The sequence below is a fragment of the Castor canadensis genome, chromosome 1, assembly GCF_047511655.1.
Source record: "Castor canadensis chromosome 1, mCasCan1.hap1v2, whole genome shotgun sequence".
Lineage (NCBI taxonomy): Eukaryota > Metazoa > Chordata > Mammalia > Rodentia > Castoridae > Castor > Castor canadensis.
The window spans coordinates 188,942,412-188,955,028 of NC_133386.1; the positions used below are offsets into that span (position 1 = coordinate 188,942,412).

General features: G+C 33.4%; 1 pseudogene; it reads left to right on the forward strand.

The window, feature by feature from the left end:
- Window positions 1–10,463: 10,463 nt before the first annotated feature.
- Window positions 10,464–11,398, forward strand: LOC109677172 (olfactory receptor 4C15-like; annotated as a pseudogene).
- Window positions 11,399–12,617: the final 1,219 nt, after the last annotated feature.

Consider the following 12,617-nt stretch of genomic DNA (forward strand, 5'->3'; position numbering starts at 1 on the left):
CCAAAAGAGGATGGATTTGAAAACCTCATCAATATCACTAGTCATCTGGAACATGCAAATCAAAACACTAGGATACATAGCCAGATGTAGCAGAATGTCTATTTTATCAAAAGAAAAAGGTAACAAGTTTTGAAAAGAATATGGACAAAAGGAACACTTATGCATCGTTTGTATTAAAATCAACACAGCCATTACAGAAAACAGCATGGAAATTTCTCAAAAGATTAAGAGTGGAATTAGAATATCATTTATAAATTCCAATTCTGCATATTTATCTAAAGAAAATAAAATCAGGATCTCAAAGTCATCTGTATCTCCATGTTCATTGCAATATTACTTACAATAATCAATGCCTTATTAAAAACAATCTAAGTGTCCACTGATGTCTGCATGATTAAAAGATGATACATACATGGATATAATAGAATTCTGTTATTAAGTCATAAAACAGAAAGAAATCTTATCATTTGTGTAAATAAGGATGATTTGTTTGATATTATGCTAGCAGACATAAGGCAGACACAAGAACACAAGTTCTGTATAACACAATTCACATGTGGAATCTTTTTTATTGTTTAATAATTTATCCATTTATGTATACATTGTTCGTGCCATTTCTCTGTCTTGCACCCTTCCTACACTTCCCCCACAACACCTTTGCTTCCAGGCAGAACCTGTTCTTCCCTCTTCTCCAAGTTTAAGACAAAACACAGGATACAATAAGAAAGACATAGTCCAAGCCTTGTATGCACATATGAATAATAAAACAATAAAAAAAATTTTAAAAGACATAGAATTTTTGCTAGCTTGAGATAAAGATAGCTATACAGAAAGATTCCTAGCACTGCTTCCATGCACATGTGTATTACAAACTGAATTGATTCATCTCTACCAGACATCTTCACTACTTCCCAGTCACCTTCCCCTAGTAGTCTCTGTCATTTTAAGATTACTTTATTAGCTCCTCTACAGTGGGTACATCAATACTTTCAAATTTTAGGTTTCTTTCCCTTTCCCTATTCCTCCTGTATGCATTCTCTCTTTAATGTTTGACCCATGTCCAATAATATTACTGCAATTGTTATAAGTCTATAATCTGCATATGAAGGAGCACATACAATTTTTGGCCTTCTGAGCCTGCTTAACTTTGCTTAAGATTATGTTCTTCAGTTCCATCCATTTACTTGTGAATGACAAAATTTCATTCTTCTTTGTGGCTGAGTAAAATTCCATTGTGTATAAATACCACATTTTCTTAATCCATTCTTTGGTAGTGGGGCAACGTGGCTGTTTCCATATCTTGGCTATTATGAATAGTGCTCCAATAAACATGAGCGTGCAGGTGCTCTTGGAGTAACCTGAGCTGCATTCCTTTGGGCATATCCCACATGTGGAATCTTAGTCAGTCACAGAAGCAGAAGGCAGAATGTTGGTTTTGATGGTGGAGAAAACTGGAGATGTAGGGCAAAGTGTATAAAGTTTTATTAAACAAGATAATTAGTTATGGTATCTAATGTACCACAGGATAGTTATTATTAATACTTCATTGCATACTTGAAATTTGTTAACAGGAGAGCTCTTAAGCGTTTTACCAAAGAAAATTGTTAATTTTAACAACATGGTAGTTGTATTAATTAGCTTAATACTGGTGACCAGTTCACAATGTGTACATATATCAAAATATTATGTTGTATAACTGAGGCATGTAAGATCCCTGTTTGTCAATTTTACATCAATAGAACTGATAAAATTTAAAAATGCTAAATGGAAGACAATACTCATGGCACTGTGAAAATAACTATAGAAATGTAATTAACATTTTCTTGTAGTACTTACTGCCTGTGCAGTATTTCAGTAGGGACTTGAAGTTAAATTTTGTATTTCAACTTTATTTAGCTCATTAAAGTTCACTTTTTAGTTATACCACCAACTTTATGAGACTTATATATTTGATCATTTGCTTTCAATTTTAAGAATTACTTGTTTTTCTCCTTCTCGCTTTCATTTCTCCAATATATGTTTTTTGGCAACTTGTCAAGAACCAACTGGCTGTACTTGTATGAGTTTATATCTGGGTCCTTTATTCTGTTTCCTTGGACTCTGTGTGTTTCTGTGTCAGCCTTCTGGTATTTCTGTTACTTTTCCTCTGTTGTATAATTTGAAATTATTTGTGATTCCTCCAGCATTGCTCTTTATGCTCAGAATTGCTTGGCTATTTGAGGCCATTTGTGATTCCACATAAATTTTAGGATTATTTTTATCAAAATCTGTGAAGGATATCATCAAAATGTTGATGGTGAGTGCATTGAATGTATAGATCATTTTTCATAATATACCATTTTTGCAATATTAGTTCTGGCAGTATTTGAACATAGGTGGTCTTTCCATCTTCTAGCAAATTTAATTTCTGTTTTCAATATTATAGGTTTATTAGTTTTATTCCTATGGGTGTTTTGAAGGTATTGTGAATGTGATTGTTGAATGGTTTTTTTGAAGGTATTGTGAATGCGATTGTTTAATGGCTTTTTGGTTAGCATGGTTTTCATTGGTATCTTGAAATGCTGCTTTTTTTTTTCCATGTGGAATTTGTATCTTGTAACTCTGTTGAAAGTGTTTATCAGATCTCAAAATCTCTTGGTGAAGTCATCCAGGTATAGGATAATATCATCTGCACATAACAATGGATTGAATTCTTCCTTCCCTTTTTATTCCTCTGGCAGAGCATTCAAACACTATATTAATAAGAGTAGAAAGGGTGGGTCCACTTGTCTCATTCTTGATTTTGGAGGAAATTATTTCAGTTTTTTTCCATTTAATATAATGTTTATAACTTCATCATATAGTTCCTATTTCTACTTTCTTTGGGGCTTTTATTATAAAGGGATGCTAAATTTTGTCAAGGGTTTTTATAATTCTATAGAGATGATCATTCTATTTTTCATTCTGTTTGTGTGTTGCACTCTAGTTATTGGTTTCTGTATGTGGAATCATCCTTGCATCCCTGAAATGGAAACAACTTGTTAATGGTATATAACTCTTTTTCACGTGTTATTGAATTAGACTTGAAAGTATTTTATTGAGGACTTTTGTGCTTCTATTCATCATGGATATTGGTCTACAATTTTCTTTTTTGTTGTGACCTTATCAAGTTTTAGCATTTGGGAAATATTGGCTTTATATGAAAATACAAACATTTTGGGTACACCACAGTTATTTCTGGGACAGAATTTTATAACTATGCATGTCTAAATTAAAAAATAAGCAAAATTTCAAGTAAAAATCTAATGAAAGCCATGAACAAGACAGAATTAGCAGATAAAAGGAAATAATAGTGATCTGTATGTCAATTAATGAAATGGAGACTAAAAGACGAATGTAAAGAATCAACGAAGAATAGATTTAAGTTATGAACTGAGTATATTTTTCTTGCATATATATCCAAAGGAGTACAAATCAATAGCAAGAGAGACATGAGCACACCCATGTTCATTGCAGCACTATATGCATTAGCAAGCTGTGGACTCTGCATAGGTGCCCAACAACTGATCAATGCATAAAGCAAATGTGGTATATATAAACAATGGAGAATTATTCAGTCATAAAGAAGAATGAAATTATGTCATTTGCAGAAAAATGGATGAAACTGGAGATATCGTTTTGAGTGAAATTACCCAAGCTTAAAAAGCAAAATATCTTATGTTTTGACTCATATGTGGAATCTAGGTCTAAAATGGTAATAATGATAATGAAAATAAGACGACTATAAAAGGAGGACTATGAGTAGTATGAACTCAGTGGAAGGGGAACAAGAGAAGTTATTGGGAAGTGAAGAGGTTCAAAGTTTATTTCACAGAAATATATGAAGACAGCACAATGAAACCCATCAAATAGTTTTGAAAGGGGAGGGAGACTGCTAGTGGAATATAATGAGGGGGACTGTACTTTTCTAAACCATCTATGAAATTTTCACAATATAGCTCCCTTGTACTGTTAATCATAATAGTTTTCAAAAAGAAAAGTCTACCAAACCAGAGTAAGAGTCAATGAAAATAATAAAGATCAAGATCAAAGTCAAAATCAATGAAATATGAGAAAATGAAAATGGAAAAGCAACACCAGTTCTCATCTGTTTCTAGTGCAATATAGAAGAGAAAACCACTTTGGAAAAAAGTGGCATTTCCTCACAAAATTAAATATATGTCTACATTTGACCAGGCATTCGATTCTTAGAAATTTAACTGACAGAAATAAAAGTCGTATGTCTATTAAAAATTGTACATGACTGTTTATAGCAATTTTAAATATAATAAACAACTGTCCATTAATAGGTCTATGTATAAACATATTGTAGAAGTTGCATACAGTATAATATGACTCAGCTATAAATAGCAATGAATAATCAATGCATGTAAGAACATTGATTTATCTCAATTTAATTGTGCTGAAAGAAACTCCTAAAACAAAAATAGAGAGTGATATCAGCAAGGAGGCATAATAGAAAGTCCCCATATTTCCCATGAGGTGCTTTCTGACACTAGCCCACTCATGGGGTCAACCAGATGTCTTCAAAGGTTCTGACTGGTACACCTATGAAGTTATATTGTGCAATATGACTAAGAACCTTGTTCTAGGAGAGCACTTTAGCAAAAAAAGCTCCCACAAAATAGTCCATTATTTCTTTTATAATATTGTACTACAATTGAGGCTATAGAGGTTAAGTTCAAGGTTCTGGGCTATAAAGCACATCTTACTGAAGCTTCTTTGTCATTGACTGTGAGAACCCTCATCTCTTTACCAGTCCATGCTTTGAGTGTAACACTACTGTTTACATCACTGAAAATGGTGAAAGTGCTGGCAGGCATACTTTATCCTGTATGGCCCTCTTAGTAGCACCCAGGGAGATCACTGCATCCCTTCTACAGTGCCAAGCAGTCTTCCAAGGATAGGCTGTACTTACTTTCTCCAAAGGCTTTCAAAATGATTACTCTGGCGTCAAACAAACTAATAACTTCTCTCTATGCTGTTAAATGTGTGATGTGTATGTCGCTGTTAAACTTAAGCCATGCATGGTGATGGATACGCCTTGGTTTAATGGAACAGCTTTTCTTTATCTGCTGTCATCTGAGAAAAATTAACCAGTATTCCCTATGGGCACTCTTGTTTGGACTGAACAACTGTGAACAGTGACAAAAGATATCATTCCAATGATGGGCACCAGCAATATGGCAAAATAGGATGCTACAACACTCTTGCCCTATATGAACATCAATAAATCAACTTTTCATGTACAAAACCTAACTTCACAAGAGCAAAGGAAACCTATTGAACGATTTCATCTCCTCAAGGTAGTACTGAAATAAGAAAAGACTTCTTGAACTGTACAGAAGACACAATTTCTCATTAATCACATCACATGTAGTAGAAGCCCGGCAGCACAGTGTAGAGAAGTATAACTTCAGTGTGGAAGGAGCACCATCCTTTGCATTTATGGAGCAAAACTGGGCCTCCCCAGTAAAACAATATCTTGGCAGACACTCATGGACTTAAACTCTGTTTCTAGGCAAACCCAACCACATGATGGATTCCACAGCCCCAGGCTCAAGTCTTGTGTGGAGGACTCCATGTACTATTTGTCCAACCAAGAAGAACTCCATGGCCACTGTCCCTGAACTGTCCATATTCCTGAATGACACCCATGGACACAGACTGTGGACAGCCTTCAGCACTCAGCAAACCTTAGTCACTGGCTTGGAGCTTCCAGGCAAACTACAAATAACAGAATTCAGAAAAACTGTCCTTCAGAAATAATGGAGAAATACTTTCCCAGAAAAACACAAGTTAGTCTTTCATCCCTATAAGAACAGTATCATAAAACAACAACTAAAGAAGTTCTTTAACACCAAAGAGAAACACAATGACTAGTAAAATGAAAACATGGATATGTGAAACTCACTAATAAATGTGAGCATACACAGTCAAATTCAGATGACTCTAATATTGTAATAGTGGTCTGAAAATCATGTGTTTTTAGTATAAAGATTAAAAGAAAAAGTATTAAAATTGTAAGACAAGAATTCATTAAAGGATATAATTATAAATTTATCAAGAAGTTATACAACTCTAAATGTACATACAACCATATTAAATGTAAGAAAATATCAAATATTTAATATTTACTATACATTTATCACATTAATATTTATTTAGATAATAACATACTGAATATTATTATCTTAAGCAAATATTAACAAGAAACCATCTCACAAAATAAGCCCAACATGGAGTCACATATCTGCAATCCCAGTTACTTGAGAAGCTGTAGATAGAGGATTGCAATCCCTGGCCATTTGTGAGGAAAAACAGGAGTCCACGTCTGAAAAATAACTGAAGCAATATAGGGCTAGGGGCATGGCTCAAGTCGTAGAACTCCTGCATATTAAGTGCAATGCACTGAGTTCAGAACCCCAGTTATCTTAATGAGGTCCTTTTGTCTAATTAATATATGTCAATAAAATGAATGTCATTAAAATTTAAATTCAATTAAATTTAATAATACTTCCTTAATTTCATAGATGTATGATGTGATGTTTCATCTGGACTTTAATTTTTCTACATTTTTCTCTCAGATGTGAATAGATATAGAAAAGGTAAGTTAAATATTTTAAAGCCATATAAAGTCACTGACTCTTCAATATAGTCTTCTCTAAAGGGATCCTAGAAGCTAAGATTACCTTTTCTTCAGGTTCAATACCATATTGTAATACAGCACTCATACCTGCCGTTCTTTACTTTTAATTTAAAAGAAGAGAAATTTTAGAAACACTCTAGATTATTGTATTTCTTGTCTTAAAATCATGTAACAAAAAAATTAGTGGATGGAGAGAAAAATACCATTTTGATTTAATCTAAATATGTTTGTACATTTATACATGTCATGTTTTGTTTGCTACCCTAGTTCAAAGATAATATTTGTCTTGTGGATAGAGTTTCCCTCATCCTAGAATTCAGCTTTTATATTTAGTTAGTATTCAAGCATAAATGCACAGGCTTTACGCTCCAATTCTGCAGAGACACTATATCCCATCTTAGTATATGAGTGTCTATTTTTGAAAATAAAGGAAAATATACATCTCTTCAGTCCAGCAAAAAAGAAAACAAACAAAAACACCAGAACAAACAAAACACTCTATTCCTGAAGGGATATGAAAGCTTTGCAAACAGTTGAGAAATAAAACCATGCAAAACTGTGTCTTGACACATCACATGGATGGAAAATTTCTAGACCCTGGGGGAAACAATTCTATAAGTTCATGGACTCTCATGGAAACCTTTTTAAATTCTAGTTGGAATTTTTTGTTTTTAATTTTCCTTATAACATATTTAAGAAACCATTTAAGAAGCATCGGGAACCAACTCTATCTTGACTTCCAGAGATGTTCTTTCTCACTCTCTTGGAGATAGAAGAAAGAGCTGGATGCAACCATCAGGTTTTGGCCACCATTGAATGGACTTTTCTCCACAAATAATAGGTTACTTTTCATCAGTAGAATTTAAAAGGAAGTAATGAATGGTGAGATTTATAATTCACTTTTTTCACTTTCACATAGTATTTCAAGTTGTGACATAGTCCCTAGATGTGTGAGTATTGTGGTCAGGTTCTCAAGTTTAATGAAATTCACGTGTTTATAAATAATAACTGTGTACACTTGGGCTAGTTTCACAAATTTTCTGGGTTCCAGAGTTCTCATCTTCAAAGGGATTAAAATATCACCAAGCTCAACATGTATGGAACCAAATGAAAGTACCATGTGGAGCCTATTAGACAGCACTTGGCAGGTAAAAAGTGCTTAATAGACAAGTATTATAACAAAATGATTTTTTTTTAAAATAGAAGCACCTATTACTTCAATCTAATGAAGTTAGAGTTGTGTTAACCTCTTTACTATCAAGTTAATTCCAAATTACTTATAAATGCAACTGATATAAAGAATACTGTTGTACAGAATGTAAAATATAATATTTCCACAATCACACATTCACAAATGGAACAGATTTTTTAAAAAACAACTCTAACTGCATCCATTTTATTTTCACTGTGTAATAACATACATAACATTATTTTCCTGCTTCCACGTTGTTCAAAGAATAATAAATATACGCAATTCTGAACTACTTAGTGCTTGTTGTGGCTTTCTCTCTTCCATAATTATGCTAAATGGTTATGACAGCAGAAAAAGAGAAGACTCAGGTATCCACAAGGAGGGATACAACTGGAGAGAGAAAGGGTAGGTTTTCAAATTTATTTTTTAATTTCTAAAAATAGAAGGACTATTTCAATTTAGCCATTCAAGGAAATCAGTAGAAACACATGGAGAGGATATAAAAAGATCTGAAATTTTTAAGGCACAGAATATGCTTAGCTAGATAGACAAGGAATAAATGTCATTCTTCAAGCAATTGATAATCTCATGTAAAAATACTGTGGTCTAAAAAAGCATAAAAGGAATTCTAATGAAGACAGTACTTTAATTTATAATTTCAGAGCATAGTAACCATGTTCATTTAGAAAATAAATGCAAACATGACTGATAGGCACATATGTACATGTACATGCATCTAAAATTCACTGCTTTATGTATAATTGCAAAACAGTATTTATAATGACATTCTTACTAGTGAATCCTAGTACAGCTTTAATTTTGCATATACTTCAAACTTACAGCAAGATTCTTATTTTAAGAAAAGAGAAAGATAAAGGGGATGAAACAATTTGGGTTGTAATACACATATACCTGGAACTGTCACAATGAAACTCCCTGTATAGTTGTCTTAAATGAACAAAAATGTTATATTTTTATTACAAAAACGGGGAACGGGAAGGCAAAACAGGTCCTGTTTCAGGGTTTGGTATAAGTGGGAGGAAGAAGGGTATAAGATAAGGGTGTAGGAGGGTGAAATATGGTAGAAATATTATGTACACATGTATGTAAAAGGAAAAATGCAAAGATGTAAGAATGTAGGTTTAATATTGATACAAAAATAAATTCACATTCTTGCACAAGAAGCAGCCTATTCTGTTCGCATTTCTACTGGAATGTTCGAGGTTGAACGTTATCTCTGTGTGACATGACATGACAATGAGACATACTGGTTTTTGAATGACAGGAGAATTAAATATTGATTTAAAAATGGGTGGGTTTTGATGGTGTACTTGACTATATTTTTCTGCTTAATTAATTTACTTTTGAAGTAAATAAGTCTCCAAGAGAGTATAAACAATTTTGTACACTGCTCATGTAGTTATTCCTAATATTACTGCTAGCATTAACATGGTTGTATTAGTCAAAACTACATAATGAGCTTGATAAACTCTTACTTATGAACTAGATTTAAATCATATTTTATCAATTTTTTCACTACTGCCTTTTCCATTGCTAGGTTTCATGATAAAATCCCAGATTAAGAAGCTGGTTATTGGCTTGAACTAAATGTCTCTAAGCATGCATTTCTCATCAATAACATAGGATAAGGAGACTTGGCACAGACTTCCTACTTAGTAGATGCTGAACAATTGTTTTTTCTTCTATTATTTCATTTGGTCATCATGACAGCACTCTGAAGCTAGTATTATTTTTGTAAGCTTGTAAAATGATGAATAATATTTTAAAAATCCTAAATAACTTGTCTATACTTTTTAAGTTTTAATTTTAAAGCTAGATACTTTATACCTTATAATCTTTTATAAGGAATTAGTTAATTCACTTAAATGTACAATTCGGTTCATAATGTTAAAGAAATATATGAGAAGTCAAGATTTTCAAGTACATCTTAACTGCATGCTATTTTTTGTCTTTGTAATAAGGCAGTCTCTTGGTCAGGGGTGATAGTTAAGTCATCTTTGATCCTATTCCACAATAATAGCAGACATGATTGAGAAAATACAGTCTTCCTCCCTTGAAACCAGGATGTGGCTCAGAAAATGTCTCAGCAATTCAGTTCTGGAATCTGTTGCAAATTGATCAAGTGTGACACTTAGTTGTTTGTGATGACACACACCTATTTCCAGCACTTGGGAAGCTATTACAAGTTTTAGTGAATTCCAGACCAGCGAGGCATCTATATTTAAGACTATGTCCCAAACAAAGATGGGGAGTTCATTATGATAAAATAAAATCTCTTTGTAGGACTAATATATGCTATTAAGTGTTTTATAAGAAAGCTAGCACTTGAAATAAAACTATTTTGCATCCCTACCACAAGTGAATTCTTCCTGTTGTCAAAATTTAAACCCATTACCATCTTTAACAAATTTCCAATTTTGTGTTCTCCATGATGACAGAAGCACCTATTATAATTTTACATATGGGTGCAAATTGTTGATGACTGTTTGGAAGCAGTTTTTTTTTCTTCTAATTGCAAATTGTAAATGTCACTTGTCATTTTTACCTTTTCCTGTGGAAAATATGAAAAACCTAAGCAATGTAAATGAGTTTGTTCTTCTAGGGCTATCACAGAATCCAAATATTCAGAAAGTAGTATTTGTTGGGTTTTTGTTTGTCTACATTGCAACTATTGGAGGCAACATGCTAACTGTAGTGACCATCATCTGTAGCCCTGCATTGAGGGGATCCCCCATGTACATCTTCTTGGCATTCCTGTCCTTTTTGGATGCGTGCTTCTCCTCAGTCATTGCCCCAAAGGCTATCGCAGACTCTTTTTTTGAGAGGAAGACCATCTCCTTTGAAGGATGCATGATGCAGATCTTCGCTGAACACTTCCTCGCTGGTGTTGAGGTGATTGTCCTCACAGCCATGGCCTATGATCGGTATGTGGCCATTTGCAAACCCTTGCATTACTCTTCCATCATGAACTGGCGGATATGTGTCACTCTGATTGGGGTATCCTGGATAGGGAGCTTCTTGCATTTCATTGTACAAATTCTCTTCACTTTTCAGCTGCCCTTTTGTGGCCCCAATGTCATAGATCACATCATGTGTGACTTCTACCCATTACTGAAGCTTGCCTGCATTGACACACACGTCTTTCGCCTGTTAGTGATTGCCAACAGTGGGTCGATCTGCATTATCATCTTCTCCTTGCTGCTTATCTCATATGGTGTCATACTGTTCTCTGTGAGAACTCACAGTTCTGAAGGACAAAGGAAACTCTCTCTACCTGCGGATCTCATATTGCTGTAGTTGTGCTGCTCTTTGTCCCATGTATATTTATGTATGCACAGCCTCCATCGTTCTTCTTCTTTGATAAATTTGTGGCTATATTTTGCACCACGCTCACTCCCTTACTCAATCCTTTGATTTGTACTCTCAGGAATAAGGACATGAAAAATGCTATGAGAAAAGTGTGGAACAGATTGGTGGCACTTTCTGATAATAAATAAAATATTAAACTTAAAAAAAAGACAGTTAAAAATGAAAATGTTAAAATTGTCTTAGATAAAACTTTATAGGGTTGCAGGATGTTTGATGGGAAATAATGTCATATAATAGTAAAAGCACTTGAGTTGAGGTCAGTAAATTACATTTTCCACCTTCTATCACTCATCAATCAGAATTCAGCAACACATAGGTAAATTTAACAAATGGAATTTTATGCTTACTTAGAACTTAATAATCAAAGCAAAAAATATGAAAAGACAAAGTCCCTATCAAATTCTTTGTTATTTTTTCTATGCCTTGAAAATTCTTTTAGAGGGAAGAAAAATGTATAATAAAGATTAGCAAAAGAAATTTAAAGTAATTCAAGTTAAGAAAATAAAAATGTAGATTTATTGCATTATTATCAGTGACTGATTAAAAAATGACTAAGACACAGGAAGAGTAGAGAGCAGATCATTCACAGAACCCCAACTGGGAGTATTCCTTTATCACATCACTTCATCATTTGGTGGGTACATTACTATTTGCAAAAGAATTTGAGTTAGTTTTTGAATTTTGAGAGATTCAGTCTGATCAGCACAGTTCTACCTATGGATGAGATTATCTTAGGTCAGGTGATCACTTAGCTGTGGTATAAGGAGATACATTTTGTAAATTAATTAACAATGAGCATCTATGTGAGAATAATAAGAGGAAACTCTTATTGAGACCATATTCCTACAGAAGTTAGTACCAAACCTGAAGTATAGTTAGTTGATCTTTCTCCTGGTAGAAGAGAAAATAAACCAAGGTCATATGAAAGTAAATTTTTTTTTTAGTAGTTATGATTTGAACAGTTTTATTGGCATTACTAGGGTTTGAACTCAGGGCCTCACGCTTGTTAAGCAGTTGCTCTACCACATGAGCCATTCCACCAGCCCTTTTTTGTGTTGAATATTTTTGAGATGGAGTTTTAGATTTTGCACAATTTGGCCTTGAACTTCAATCCTTTTGATTTCTGCTTCCCAAGTAGCTAGAATTATATGCATGAACCAGGGCACACAGAGATGATTTGAATTTTTAACCCAAGTGAAAACAATTCTAATTGAAGAATAACCAATACAAGCATTATTCACAAATTTAGACACAGTTTGTCATTCTTACAGTTAAAATTTGTTACTCTCAGATGGGTAACTGTTTTTTGGAATAAATTTGTTTAAATTTATTTGCCCTAGCAAATCC